The sequence below is a fragment of the Tursiops truncatus genome, chromosome 21, assembly GCF_011762595.2.
Source record: "Tursiops truncatus isolate mTurTru1 chromosome 21, mTurTru1.mat.Y, whole genome shotgun sequence".
In the NCBI taxonomy this organism is placed as follows: Eukaryota; Metazoa; Chordata; class Mammalia; order Artiodactyla; family Delphinidae; genus Tursiops; species Tursiops truncatus.
In genome coordinates this window covers 14,695,031-14,710,217 of record NC_047054.1, presented here as the reverse complement: position 1 = coordinate 14,710,217, position 15,187 = coordinate 14,695,031, and the positions used below count along the sequence as shown (strand labels likewise).

Below are 15,187 nucleotides of genomic sequence, written 5' to 3'. Positions count from 1 at the left end.
ACTCAGTGGGAGGCACCTGCACAAGATCTGGAAGGCACAAGAGAACAAGTCATGGCTTCCGCAGACAGCGGAGGTGAGTGTTTGCCAACACCACTCACAGGTCCTCTTGTGAGTCACTCACTGCTCTGATCCCCGTACTTGCTCATTTTCTGAAGACCAGGAACAACTTTCTGGACCTAAAACACCACCAGTGCTTCCTATGGTTTTGTAAACCTCTAATTTCCTGTGTTCAGTTACTTCTTGTTTCTCTTTTTCTGAATGAAATTTGTCCTATTCAGAGATATATATGAAGAGACTCATGTACTACTTTTACTTTTATACATAAAAGTAAAATAAATTAAAAAAATCAACATGAAAGAATAGCTGGCACTAGAGTTAAGAGAGCTAATTTAGAGAAGAGAAGAAGATACCGGGAAAAAATAACTAAAAAAATTGGATTCCTCTTCTTAGACAATTTTTACAATAAAATACATCCTTGAAACAAAACAAGATATTACAAAAAATAAATGGAGAATAAAAGATATTTAAATATAATAGCTGAAGTAAATGACTCAACAGAAAGATTTATAAAACAAATGTGAAGAAATCTAAACTAAAAAGCTTAAAGACGGCAAGATTCAAAGATACAAAAGAAAACAGAAAAAAATTTAAAAGAAATTATCAAAGAAATGATAAAAGAGAAAAGTCCAAAATCTAAACAAATGCTCTAGGAGATTTTGAGGGTTTTGGTGGGGTTTTTTTTACACTTGATCTTGATCACCTAAAGGTTATTTTCATTCCTTAAACAAGTAATCTCCTTACCCCATCATTAAGACCCATTATTGCCAGTACATTTGTTTTTCAATTTCAGCAAAAATTTAGTGTCTTAACACCTCTGCTGTCTTATCCAGTCTAGATTCCCTGTGATCACATCACATCAAGCATTCACTTAGCAAGGGACCTTTCATGTCTCTTTTTCCTTTTGTACCATTCACTGGGACCAAATCACGACCTTGGACCAACCCAAGAAATTTCCTTCTGTTCCTACGCCACGCTGGGGAGGAAACCACGCAATCAAATAGATGCAGTGTAGTAGTACACCAGAGCAGATCATTCTTTTCCTGAGAGCTAATGATTAAATATTCAGAAATCTTGCAAGTCAGTTGCTAAACCATTGACATCACCCACGTCGGGAATGTTTATACCAACAAAACTGGCAAATGCCACAAATCAGGGCATTTCATTTTTTTCCAAGGAGCCAATTTACAGCCCACCACTGCCACGTTTCTGCTCTCCAAACCCACCTGGGCCCTCATCTCTCCAGATAATCCTTTTCAGTTTCATCATCAACTTTCCACTCAATTCTCCATGAATTATTTTCTAAAACTCCATTCTCCTCAAACGTCTCACTCTAAACCTCTTTCACTCTGGTCACATTTCCTAATGAAAATAATTACACCAGTCCCCGATTCTCTCAGTGTCCTGACACTCCTACCCCACAGTTTCCCCACATTCTTCCATTCTAACCTTTTCCTTCTTCCTTCTTGTTACAAAGTTTTCCCCTTTCACCTGGATCTCATCCCCTTTTGCCTCTTGAGAAACTTTTGTCCAACTATCTCTTTTTTTTCCTGTGTATATATTAGTTTCTTCTCATTAGATTGTCAACATTCTCAAATTTCTCTAATTAGAAAAACAATATCCCTTAGCCCCCCCTGCATCCATCTCCAACTATTATACTCTCCTTCTTGATCTTAGGACCAAACCAGGCTTTCTGAAGGGCACCTCTCCATCCGCTGTGTCTGCTACGGTAGCTCTGGAGCCAGACAGCTGCAGGTGAGATTCAGTGTCTATCTCTTACTATTTCTGCTGCCTTAGACAAGTGACTCCAGCTCTCTGTGCCTCAGCTTCCTCATCTGGCAACTAGGGAACACCGTCATACTTATCTTAATAAAGGGGTTGATATAGCTAAAGCACTTAGGTAAGTTCCAGACACACAGCAAATAGAAACTGTCAGTTAGGCACTAAGAACCATTGTTTCTACTCACCTCACTGCCCTCCACCCCCAGGTCATCAGCGATCCTCACGTTGCTAAGTCTAATGCACATATTTCAGTCTTTATGTTTTCAAACTTTTCGGCAGCATTTGACCTTGAATCCTTGGGTAATTCCCCCTTCCCTTCGGTTCCCTGCCACACCATCTTCATTATCTTCTAACCACACGTACTATGTTCTCCCCATTCTAAAAGGCTAGTGTATCTGATTATGCCATGTTTTTCCTTGACCCTGTGCTCCTTGAAAATGTCCTAAGTCAACTGGCTCACAAAAAATATTTTTGAGAATTTTATCATTATTACTATGAATAGCAATTACTGTCAATAGATAGAGATAGGTGAGTGACAGAGAACAGGTTTGAACCAATCCTTACTATGGGTTGTGTAAGCTAAATCCCAGTTTCCTGTCCTGCTTGGTGTCACTATACTATTCGTAAAAGGTTCACTGGCAGGAAAGTGACATGTTACAGGTAACATCCAGTTCATATTATAGTTTGTATCCTCTTAAATAATAGTCAGACACAGAATCATTCATGAGTCAGGCCTCAGGCCTCATCCCTAAGGGATCAGGTAATGTGGATTGCATCATACCTACACCCATGTTCTTACAAGGATGGAAATGTCTCCAACATACTTTTGCCCATCCATACTTCCTGAACACCACTAATTTCACCCAGGCAAGCTTCTTTCTAACACCCACTATGTTATCCTGCACACCTCTGATTTCACCAATGAAAACTCATTTCTAAGGTTAATTATGCAAAGTAACAAGCCCCTCAGTTGTTGATGGGAGATAACCAAGCTGAAACACTTGTAGGAGCTGCTTGTGAAGAATGACCTTCCTCATCAGCTGAACACCCCCGGAGGTGTTTGTTCCTGATTAGAGCAACTGGCTGTCCCATCTAACATGGAGAATATCTCACCAGCTCCAGGGAGGTTTTGTAAAGTAAATCATAAGCATCATAACGGGTCTCGTCATACCCTTTCCCAAAGCGAACCATTCTTCTTCCTGCACCTCCCTCAGCCCCTCTTCTCCTGGAGAAATTCCGTAAGTATCCCAGATCGCTATTTAACGTGACTTCCTCTGGGATGCCTCCCCATCTCCAAGTGGTAAGTGCCTCAACTGTGAGCTCTGCTCCACTCTGCTGTGGCGTTGTTGCATTTTATTGAAATTGTTTATATACTTATCTTTTTTTCTCTTTAAAACTCTACATTCCTAATAGCTAGCATTTATTGAGCCCTGTGTGTCCAGCACTGTGTTCATTCATTTACATGCGTTAATTTACTTACTTCTTAAAATTGTATTATAATGTAAATCCTATTATTATTGTCCACATCCTTATTTTTCCAGTTTTATTGAGGTATAATTGATGAGTAAAAAGTGTATATATTTAGGGTGAAAAAAAAAAAACCCTCTACATTCCTTAAAAGCAGAGACTGGGTCACTGATTTTCTGTTTATTCCCAGGGGACCGCCACACGCCGGGTGCCATGTAGGTGCTAAGTGAGTGATCTTAGAATCGATGAAAGGGAACAAGCCTAATAGCTTATATTGGAAACTGCTATTTTATTCACAATTATCAAACATTTTGAATGCCTATGATGCAAAACGACATGTACGATGATCTGGCAATATGAAGAGATATAAGTCAGGAGCCCCAATCTTCTGAATTCACATTCTAGTTAGTTAGATAGATACACAAAATAGGCAATGGTAATAGAACATGGATAAAGATGTATATCCCCACTTTCAGGGGCAAAAACTGACTGTCAAGTCAATCAGGGTAGTACCATCCTCTTGTTCTTAAAATTGATTCCCTTATCTAGGCCTAAGTCAGTAAGTTTTGACATTACCCTGATCAGACCTTGCTTTAGAAAAGGGCACATGACACATTTTAGGCCCAGTGAGACACAAGGGGAGTTTGCCTGGGATTTCTGAGAAAGAAATCTTACTCTTTCAGAGCTTTCAAGAGAAACATTTCCTCTTCCAGTATGTGTGATGTACCCATAAAAGCCTGGAACTGCAGCATTTTGCTGCTAAGGAGGCAGTGAGTCTTACAAAAATCTAACACAATAAAAGGCAAAGGGGAGAGACAGAAAGAACCAGTTCCTTTGTACACAATGATGTGCTGCTGAATCAAACCAGCCCTGAAGCTGTGTCTCATATAGGCTTTCCATTATAACTGAATTTTCCCTTATCTCAGTTTTCTCCCTACTTTCTATTATTTATATTTGAAAACCATTAATTCTAAGTGTGAAAACAGGACACAGAATCCAGATTCCAAGATTTGTATTTAATTTACTCCTCAGTATGCACTGGCTAATAAAGCTGCCGTTTTGTATGGCTAAACAGTATGGCTAGTCACTTAAATTAGACTAATTAAAATAAATACACTCAGATACTAGAGGTCTGGTGGAATTAATCAAACCACCTGTAGTTTTGGCATCAGGTGAACACTCAGCCTGGTTTGAACTACCAGGTATTTGCTTATTAGATATTTAGTTGTAGAAGAAAAAGAATTGGGGGGAGAGAAAGATGATAGCACATGAATCTTAAGGAGGAGACTGAAATGGAATAACCAACCTTCAAAGGCAGAATGCTGCCTTCTGTAAGAAAGAAGTTCTGTACAATTCATAGAATGGAACAGAAAAAAATTCAAGAATAACTATAAAATCACTGCAAGATGATTAGGAGCAAAATTTTTTTAAGGCAGGATTCAAACATATCTACTACAGAGTGACCTATCCTCCAGTGCATGAGGTTTAGCTGAATTCCTTAAACGACTGGAGGTCAAATAAAATGTATTTTTCAAGTGCTTTGAGAAGTCATCTTTATGCTTGTTTGGAAAACTGAGCACAGCAACAGCATTCAGAAGTAAATCCCAGCCCTACAACCTGCATAGAAAGAAGGTATAAACTGAATCTTATTATTTCCGCTGCTTCTCTGTTTCCTACACAATCCAAGGTAACTGAAAAGAATATTTAACTCTTACAGATCATCAGTTTATTTCAAGAAATTTCCAGAATATTTTGTACGTGATCATTTTAGAACATTCCTGTCTGACAATTTCTCTTTCCATAAAAAATGCCTGATTTTACAGCCTCCGTTCAAAGTGTTGAAAGGATTATTCTTATGCACTAAATCCCACTGTCATCCACACTTGGTCTGTTACCCTAGCAAGCCGCGTAGGTACAATGTGAAATAAGGCCAGTGAATGCCATAAAGAGCTCGTAAGTTATGGCAAAGAAAAAATGATGGGTTCACATAAAAGAAGACAGAGAATAGTCTTAAAGCAGGGTTCCTCAATCTCTGAACTATTAACACTTTGGGTCACTATTAACATTTTTTGTTGTGGGCGATTGCCCTGTGCATTATGGGTTATTTAACAGCATCTCTGGCCTTCACTATTTAGATGCCAGTAGCCCCCAGTTGTGACAATCGAAAACATCTCCAGGCATAGCCAAAAGGCCCCTCTCCTGGTTGAGAACCACTGGTTTAAGTAAAATCATTTTCAAATGAAATGATGGTAAGCTGGTGCTTCATGAGCATTATCTAATTTTTACAGGGCCTTGAAAAGCAGATACTATTAGTTCATCTTAAATGGAAATGGAATTAGTGTGAGATGGAGCAAACAATGACCCAAGGCCCAACAACGGTCCTGGATTCAAATGCTGAATGTGTCTGGTACTGTTCTAGGCCCTGGACATTGAACAGTGACCAAGACATAATTTTTGTCCTCAAGAAGCTTCTAATGCTTTGGCTCCTGGCTGACGGGTGGAATGGAGACAGTGCTATGGGAAGCCATCTGAGACTCTTCACGCAGCCTTGGAACTGGGAGGAGAAGTGGTCAGAGGAAACTTTCTGGAGAAAGACCTGAGGGGTGAAATGGGATTAGCCAGATTAAGGAAGGTCAAGATGGGCTTTGGAGGCCAAAGCAGAGAAAAGCATTCCAAGGAGTGCAAACAGGATTTACAAATGCCAGGAGTAAAAAGAGAACGTGGCACGGTTCAGCATGGCTGAAGAAGGGGATGGGGAAGAAATGACAGTACTCCTCCAAGGGTCTTAGAGCCAAATGATGAGCCGGAAATAAGGTCAGTTATTTTCTACGATCCTTATCACATGTTGGAAAAAGCTTACCTGTGCTTCCAAGGAAATCCTGGTCTACACATATGGATCAGCCATGGTGTTGGTTTGATAATAGAATTAGTGCTGTGTTCTTGACTAAGCATTAAAAACGAAATAAAAACACTAGAATGGGATCATCTCAACCTGTTGAAAATAGAAAATAGTAGAAACTCAGTAGGCATTAATGTTATTTATTTAATTTTATTCGTGTTATTACTTATCTCCATATAGCTTGGAACTTTTTTTTTCCAGAATATTCTCACACACACATCTAGTAAAAATATATATGATTTCATCAAACTTCAGAGGCTGTCTAAACTGTGCTGCTCATAGTATTGAGCAAGAGGCACCTCAGAGGTCTACTCAGAGCCGAAGGGAATCGGATTTCCAGAAGCTTCTGTCACCCAGAGCTAGTTTAGGGGAACTGTACTGAGAAAGCAGACGTGTGAAACAAGTCCAAGAGTAGACAGTTATTTACAGTGTGCTTCAATTCACTTCAAGACATTGTACGTGTGCTTCATGAGCATATTTATATATTATATTTAAATTAATTTCCTCCCAATGAATGTAAAGAAAACATTTAACTGGGTCTCAAGATGTAAGAGAGCCAAACCTTCTCTTTGGTGTTTTTTCACTGTCTTCAACTTCTATTTTTAAGCTATGAACTTCATCGTTACACCTACTGGATTTAGGAGACTAAGGTGTAGTGTGGCTTAAAAAAAGCACTGGCACCACAGTCAAGAGATCTGGGTCTCTCGATATTTTATAAATAGCATGATTGACACTGTGTTACCACAGATAAGTCACATGAATGGATCGACGTACGTCCTGACAACTTCACCAGGTTGTCGTGGGGATAAAAATAATGAAATCCTATGCAAGTGCTTTAAAAAGTGAGATGAGTAATGAAAATATTTTGGGGTGTGATGTGTGCATTTTATGGCTCCCAAATTCTAAGCGACTACATTTTTAAATGTTTGAAAGCTTCCCTTTGCCTCCACGAAAGAGAGAGAAGAACCACAGGAATAGGACTTTTGATGACCTTAGAACAAACCCAGTCTCTGCTAGATTTCCGTGGATTCCTTCATCAACCTCCTTCTCAGGCACCGGCACCATTTTTTCCCTAATGCCCCATCCCCAGCCATCCTCCTTTCTCTCTACAAGATCGCTATCATTATAATGTCAATAGATACAGTTTCTTCCGTATTTAAAAAAAATAAAATGCATCCCAAACCCTTCTTTGACTTCACTTTCCTCTTCAGCTACCACCTATTTTTTCTCCTTCACAGCTAAATATCTTTTAAAAGTTACTTATACACTCTTTCCTCTTCTTCCATTAGTGTGTCAATCCACTCCGATCTGCAGTCTGTCCCTAGGTTTCCTAGCATTCATGTCACTAACTACTGAGGGCGTTTTCACTCCTCAGCTCACCGCACCTGCCACTCATTCAACACTGCCACCCCTCCTGTTCCGGAAAAGCTCTCTTCCCTGTGGTCCATTAGGCTTTCCTCCCCTCTCTCCACCTCTCTGCACGTTCTGCTCCCCTCGCTGAGTCTTGCAGCTCCTCCTCTATACTGGATCACTAATGTTTGGAATTCGTCAAGAGTCTTTCCTTAACCTGATTCTATTTTTATCATATAATTTTTCCCAAATAGGTATCATTTGTGGCTACAGTTGCAACAAGCATTGTGGCAGAGCTCAGTGACCCCCGTAGATGCTTTCTTCTCTCCCACAGCAGCCTAGGAGAGAGAATTCCCTTGTAACACTAGCCTCAGTTTGCAATTATATCTCTCAGTCCCCCGCTGATGAACAACTGTGCTCCCCATTCTAGTCCAAAACTAATGGGAGAAGAAACCATATCTGTTTTACTCACTTTTAAATTCCCAACGCCTAGCAGAGTTCTTGCCACATAATGGGCACTTAATAAAAATGCATTAACTGAGTGATTAAGGGACTGAATGTAGAAATGAAGGAATGGTAAAATTATTATGGATTGTAGGCTACAGTGGGACACCCAATGTTTTCTCTATTTCTCTGATTATAAAAACAATGCATGTTCCCTCAACGTATTCAGGTCTCTATTTATATGTCACCTTTGGGAGAGGTCTTCATTGATTGCCCTAGCTAAAAATTTCCCTTTTTCATCATCTGCTCTCTCCTTAGACCCTGCTTTATTTTTTGTGGAACTTAACACTATCTGACATAATTGTGTGTGTGTGTGTGTGTGTGTGTGTGTGTGTGTAAGTATTTATTTTCTGTATCCCCAGACTAATCAAGTGGTGAAGGGGAAGGGGATGATGGCAGCGGTATGCCCTAGGAAGAAAGAGTATTTTATCACTGACATGGTTTAGAATTGAGTGATATTAAAAAATGACTGACTTTTGGTGGGTTATTTTTTTTTAGTTCTCTACAGACAGTGCACCCTTTATTACCTGCATTCATGATGGACTGCTCCCTCTGTTACACCCTTAGTGCACCAACGTAAACCACACTAGAACAGAGATAGCTTTTGGTTTTTTTCATGGATCTTTCCCATGTTAGATAAATGAAAGGTCAGTATAAGCATTTTGGAAAATAAATATTAACATTAAAAAATAGACAAAAATAGCCACTCATAATCCCTTCATTGAAAGGTTTAAATGGGTTTTTTAAACACTTTAACATGTTTTCTTCCACTTTTTCTATGTATTTTTTAACATAAGAGCATGAAATGTACTCACATACCTGCAATTTAATTTTTTTTCCTTAATAATTTTCAAGTAGTTAAGTGAACACAATCTGAAAGCAAACAGCCACAGTTCCAATCCCTAATCAGACACTTACAGTCCTGTGAGCTCTTAAGTCACATACTTAACATCTTTGAGCCTCAGCTTCCTGATTTTAAAAATAGGCTAATCACATAACTGCCTCTTTGGGTTGTTACAAAGATTAAGTGAGGTCATCTATGTGCCTGGTTTGTGGTAAGTGAATGTTAGTTTGGGGATGTGCAGCCTCTAGAATGGTCGGCAGTGATCCTAGCCTCTGGGCATTTGCATCCTTGTGTAATCTCCTGCCTCTGAGTTTGGACTGTGACTCAGTGCTGGAGAAATGACAAGTGAGGCACAGCCAGAGAACAGAATATGGCAAAAGTAATAGGGATGTCACTTCTGAGAACTGGTTACAAAGAGACTGTGGCTTCTGTCTCGTACACCCTCTCTGGCTCTCTCCTTAAACTCCAAGGGAAGCCTGCTGTCACAGGTGAGCTGTCCTAGGAAGAGGTTCTTTGTGGCAAGGAGCTGCCAACAGCCAGCAAGAAACTGAATTCTGACCACAGCAGGAATGAGCTTGGAAATGAATTCTTCCCCTGTTGAACCATCACGTGAGACCACAGTCACAGTCCAAATGGTTTACAACATTGTCAGAGACCTCGAAGCAGTGGCATTCAGATTAAACCTTGCCTGGATTCCTGATCCACATAAACTAAGAAATTTTAAAAATGTCTGTTGATTTAAAATAATTTCTGCATTTTGGAGTAAGGTGTTATGTAGCTTTTATGAATGGGCAATTTCAGATATTGCAGAGTGTGGAGAGTTCTCTGGAATGTAATACTTTTCTTTCCCAGCAAGTTTTTGAAAAAGAGATATGAAACAGGACTGGGCAATGGGAAATGAATATACCTTTCTTTTTATTAGTAAAAGTTAAGCTTCGGTATGTGGCTTAGTGTGATAGCCAAATCATCTTTCTAACTGGATCTCAGCGGTAGGCAGACTTGGAACCCTGTCTTGGACAGCACCGGGGGAAAGAGCCTTTCCCATGTGTCTGGAAAGAACAGAATCTAGAGAAAGAGTCTGTTACTGGGGAGAAACAGAAAGAAGTCTTCTTCCAGCAGCCAGATACCCAAAGGAAAAAAGGGTAGAGCAGATCATGTCCAGCTTTGCATCCGAAATTTACCAGTTATTCCAGGGGCAGCATGAGTAATGGCACAGAGTAAACCCAGGAGGCGACTATCATGGAGTTCCCTGCACCTAGAGGGAACTTAATCAGTATTGGTTAAGTAGTACTCCCTAATTTTAACCTTTACAAACTACTTATGAATAAGTAATAGTTGTATCATATTCATCATGTTGTATCATATTCATCATGTGGTTATATTCCAATAGTTGTATCATATTCATCATAGTTGTATCATATTCATCATGTGGTTATATTCCAATTTATTAAACTAATCACAACTTGTTAGAAATTTAGATTATTTCTAGTTTTTAGTGTTATAAGTATTGCTGATGTGAATGTCTTTCTCCTTATTTCTTCAGCATAACTCCCCAAAAAGACAGTTGCTAACTCAAAGTTTATGAGCGTTTACATGTATATTGTTAAATTGGCCTCAAAGGTCTGATTAATTTCCACTCCCTTCAGCAGAGTATAAAAATGTGCTGACACTTGAAGCCTTGCATTTTAGACTTTATTTAATAATCTGTGCTAATTTATAAGTGAATCATATCTTGTCCTTACTTGAATTTACAATTCCTTGATTATTAGTAAGGTTGAAGACTTTTCACTGTTAATAGGCCATTTGTATTTCCTTTCCTCTAAATTATCTGTGTGTCTGGTGCTCGTGGATCTGCTGGCGTCATCTACCTCTGTCCTTAGGGCAGACACTCAATTGCCTCTCTTCTGGAGCAGTGTGACCCCACAGAGAAAAGGGCCTGGGAAAATGCACTGAATGTTTTGGATTATTCTTAACATTTCTATAATTCCCTTTTTTTAAACAATTTTTCTAGAGTGTTTCATACTCTATTATGGCTCATAATAACACTGAATGTAGCATGATACATATCAGGTTTTGTTCCAAGGGCTTTGTATAGATTAATGCACTGAATCCTCACACTGACCCTATGAAGTAGCTACTATTTTTTTTAATAAACAAATTTATTTATTTATTTGTTTATTTTTGGCTGCATTGGGTCTTTGTAGCTGAGAGGAAGCTAAGGAGAAAAAGTACTGAGTATCTGTTTTGCCCCAGGTAAAACAGATAACAGGTGGCAGAGCTGGAATCTAAACTCAAGAGCTTCCATGCCAGGGTTCATGAGCTTATCCACTAATCCACCCAGTACAACACCTTGGTTAACCCTACAGGATAGTGGACTCAATTTTTCCTAACAAGTCATCCTCAATAAATAAAGTGTTTGCACATTAAAATGATAAGGATTCTACCTCACTCTGATAAGGTTTTAATAATAAAGTGATTGTTTTCAAAATTGAAGAGCTTCTATTTACAATAGCCAGGACATGGAAGCAACCTAAGTGTCCATCGACAGATGAATGGATAAAGAAGCTGTGGCACATATATACAATGGAATATTACTCAGCCATAAAAAGAAACGAAATTGAGTTAACTGTAGTGAGGTGGATGGACCTAGAGTCTGTCATACAGAGTGAAGTAAGTCAGAAAGAGAAAAACAGATACCGTATGCTAACATATATATATGGAATCTAAAAAAAAAATGGTTCTGAAGAACCTAGGGGCAGGAAAGGAATAAAGACGCAGACGTAGAGAACGGACTTGAGGACATGGGAAGGGGAAGGGTAAGCTGGGACGAAGAGAGAGGGTGGCATGGACATATATACACTACCAAATGTAAAACAGTTAGTGGGAAGCAGCCGCATAGCACAGGGAGATCAGCTTGGTGCTTTGTGACCACTTAGAGGGGTGGGAAAGGGAGGGTGGGAGGGAGGCTCAAGAGGGAGGGGATATGGGGATATATGTATACGTATAGCTGATTCACTTTGTTATAAAGCAGAAACTAACACACCATTGTAAAGCAATTATATTCCAATAAAGATGTTAAAAAAAATTGAAGAGCTTTATTTCTTTCTGATTATAAACGATGTGTATATTTTGATGTTTAAAGTGTTCAGGGAGTGCAAAAAGAAAAATTATATAAGTTCATCCTCCAGAAGCAGAAAAAGTACTGTGTAAAAAAATGAGAGTAATTTGAAATTCTATTTTCATATTGTTGCAACAAAATCTGATGGGGTTTAAAAGCATAAAATCCTACTTGCTGTAAAAGATTTTCACACCATCCTTTGACTATATATATTACACTGTAACATTTAGATGTTACCAAAGAAACATATATATTGGGGGAAATTTAATTATTTAGGTACAACCATCTTAAATTCAATTATAGAAAGGAGATTTCACTTAATTCAAGAGATGAAACAAAGCATTTAAAAACAGCCCAGATAATCTAGGATATTTGTGTTGCTTCCTGTAATCCTATTTCCCCTTCTATTTAGAACACTAATTTTTCCATTTACAAGAAAGAACTTACCACACATTTAAGTTAATCAAACTTACATAGTAAATCATGGGTGAATACAATTTAGGTGTACACTGATCCCTGAAGCAATGCTATTAAAAACTGATGACTTCCACTTTACTGAATGCTCTAAAAATTATGACAAATATTTAAAATCAATTAAGATTGATTTCTGGTTAATGGGACTATTCAAAAATCATACAATCCAAAAACTAAAAGGATAAGCACACTGTTCACATTTATTTAATTTTTAAAATTTAAACAATAATTTTTAAAGTCTAAAATAGTCTTTACTCGAAAACCCTTTTAAACTAAACATTGATTATTCTTCTAAAATCATTAATTATCTCATGCCTTAATTGTCAGTGTTACAAAGTGGGAATTGATCCCAAATATATATTTTCTGGTCCTAAATTAGCAGCTATTTCACCTGTTTCAAAATACTGTGAAAAATTACACTTCACAATGTAGGGACATAATCTATTCAAGGCAAGCACCATATCTTTATCCTCTTGTGTAACAATACACCTGGTTCATAGCAGACATGCAACCTATAATTGTTGCTATGTTTTCTATTTAAAGGTAACTATATTATATCTGGAATATTTTCTGTTTCATATCAGTATATCACTAAACTTCTCTTTCACTAGGTGTTCAAAATGCACAGCCTTAAGAAAGACAAAAAATATGATCAACTATTTTGGTAGCAATCAAATGACTCCTCTGTACTTGACCTCTTTTGACTCTCTTTGATTAAAAATCAGATATTTGATTGGACTTAAACTGTAGGGTTTTTTCCTTTCTCTGTTTTTATTTTCTCTATCTTCCGCCCAATGTGGTTAAGTACTGAGCTATAATAGAGTTGCATGATACAGAAAAAAGGACAGAACTAAGGTATATCCTAACTTTACCTCTTACTAACATGTAACTCTGAGCAAATTTCCCATTTGCAAAATAATAGGATCTAATATTATTTCCTCATAACACCACCTAACAAAATCATGATACTATGTATCGTCATAATATTTAATAGCTGCCACAGTCCTTGTCTATTTTTAGGGATTGTGTAATTTCTTTTCAATGTTATTTTTATTTCTAATTATTCAAGGTAATCAAAGATGTGCTTTTTTTGAAAATAAACTTCCACCAAAAAAAGAAAAATTCTAAAAATGTGGATGGGAAAAACCTATAAACATTTTGGAAAAGTTCACAAAGAGTTGAAATGTTCCAAATAGATGACATGATGATGAGATATTAGGTGACAGTGAGTAAGTCCCATCTTTTCTATTTCTGGTTTTGTTCAGGGCCAGCCAGGGAACACGAGGGAATCAACAGCTCACGTGATCTTACACTGCCTACCTCTGTCGCTGGGACAGAAGGTCCTTTGATACGTCTCTCGTTACTTAGAGAAACTGGGTGCGCTCTAGTCAGTGTTAGGCTAGGCTGTAACATGGTGTGGGGAGGGGCTCATCCTGGCATCGGGATGCTTTGGATTGTCTCGTCAGCCCAGCAGCCATGGAGGACATTCTGTGCCGAAGCCTGGACCATGGTGCCTCAGAGCAGCTATGCCCAGCCTATGCTGTGGATAATCACAGACTCCATTCCTTCTCTGATGGTTGGCCTTCTGTCACATCTACACAGAGTGTTGCTTAGTGTTGGTGTTGAAACCAAGTTGTATAAGCCCTAAGACTCACTGATTTTTTTAAAACTGGCTGTGCACATTGACATGAATCAGAATACTTTGCTGGGCAACAACAAAAAAAAACCCTGGCCAATATATACGTTTTACCAACTTACAAACTAAATTGATGATTTTTTTCCTTAAAAAAATAATAAAACCAGAAAATAATGCAAGCAGAAGCAAAACTATATGTGTTCTAAAACTATTAGTCAGTTATCAAAATACTGTTCAAAATGAAGCCAGACTAAACCCATGCTTTATTAAGTAGAAGTCCCTCAGTAACCCAGCTGCCTCCAAATGGAATTCTGTCATGCACCCCTTCCGAGCTCTCCACGTTCAAAGACTGAAAACTCATCAAAGTCTGATGGGATTGACCTCTCCACCATGAAATCTTGTATAATGTTCTCAACTGCAATTCTCTCTCCCATCTGGGAACTTATTAAAACATATTATCAAGACTTCTTGTGACAATCTTTATTAAAACAATATTAACAAGGCATGTGCATTTACAATCCCTAAATCCCTACTAGGTACAGCGTTCATCTGAAAATACCAGAATGCCCTACCAACAGTCCTGAAACAAGAGGAGCTTCCCTCCACCAAACAGCAATTCCAGAAGTGGACAGCTGCTGGGATCTTGCCTGACATTGCCTTCTCAGTGACTGGATAGGGGAGCAACCCTAAGCACCGTGTTTTCATGCAATAGTGTGCAAAGGCACTCAGCAGGGGACAGCATGGAAGAGAGAGTCTCCTTGCCCCTTTGTATCTTTGTAGGGAGGCCCTAGAAGTCTTCCTCTTTTATCTCATTGCCCAGTGGAGGTCATGCCTACTTCTGGAACATACCTCTGTACCTTAAGATCAAAGTACTTGAACCAAATCAGGGTTCTGGTGAGAAAGAAGGTCAAAGGTAGGGTACTTTTGGATAGGCAATATACTGTACCTAATTTAGATCAACATATGTCATACAACAAACCTATAAGATAAGGGAAGATTTTGATTTTTTTAACAGCAGCAACAGCAAAAATCCCTGAGGTTCAAATACAGTAAGTA

At 38.5% G+C, this 15,187-nt stretch overlaps 1 long non-coding RNA gene across 1 annotated transcript in view; it reads right to left on the bottom strand.

Annotated features, from left to right (window-relative positions):
• The window catches only part of LOC109547644 (uncharacterized), a 105,582-nt gene that overhangs the window by 39,353 nt on the left and 51,042 nt on the right, over positions 1-15,187 (bottom strand). Inside the window, exon 11 of the long non-coding RNA XR_002173538.3 lies at positions 6,167-6,298. This is a non-coding gene — a long non-coding RNA (uncharacterized lncRNA). The remainder of the gene's footprint in view (positions 1-6,166; positions 6,299-15,187) is intronic.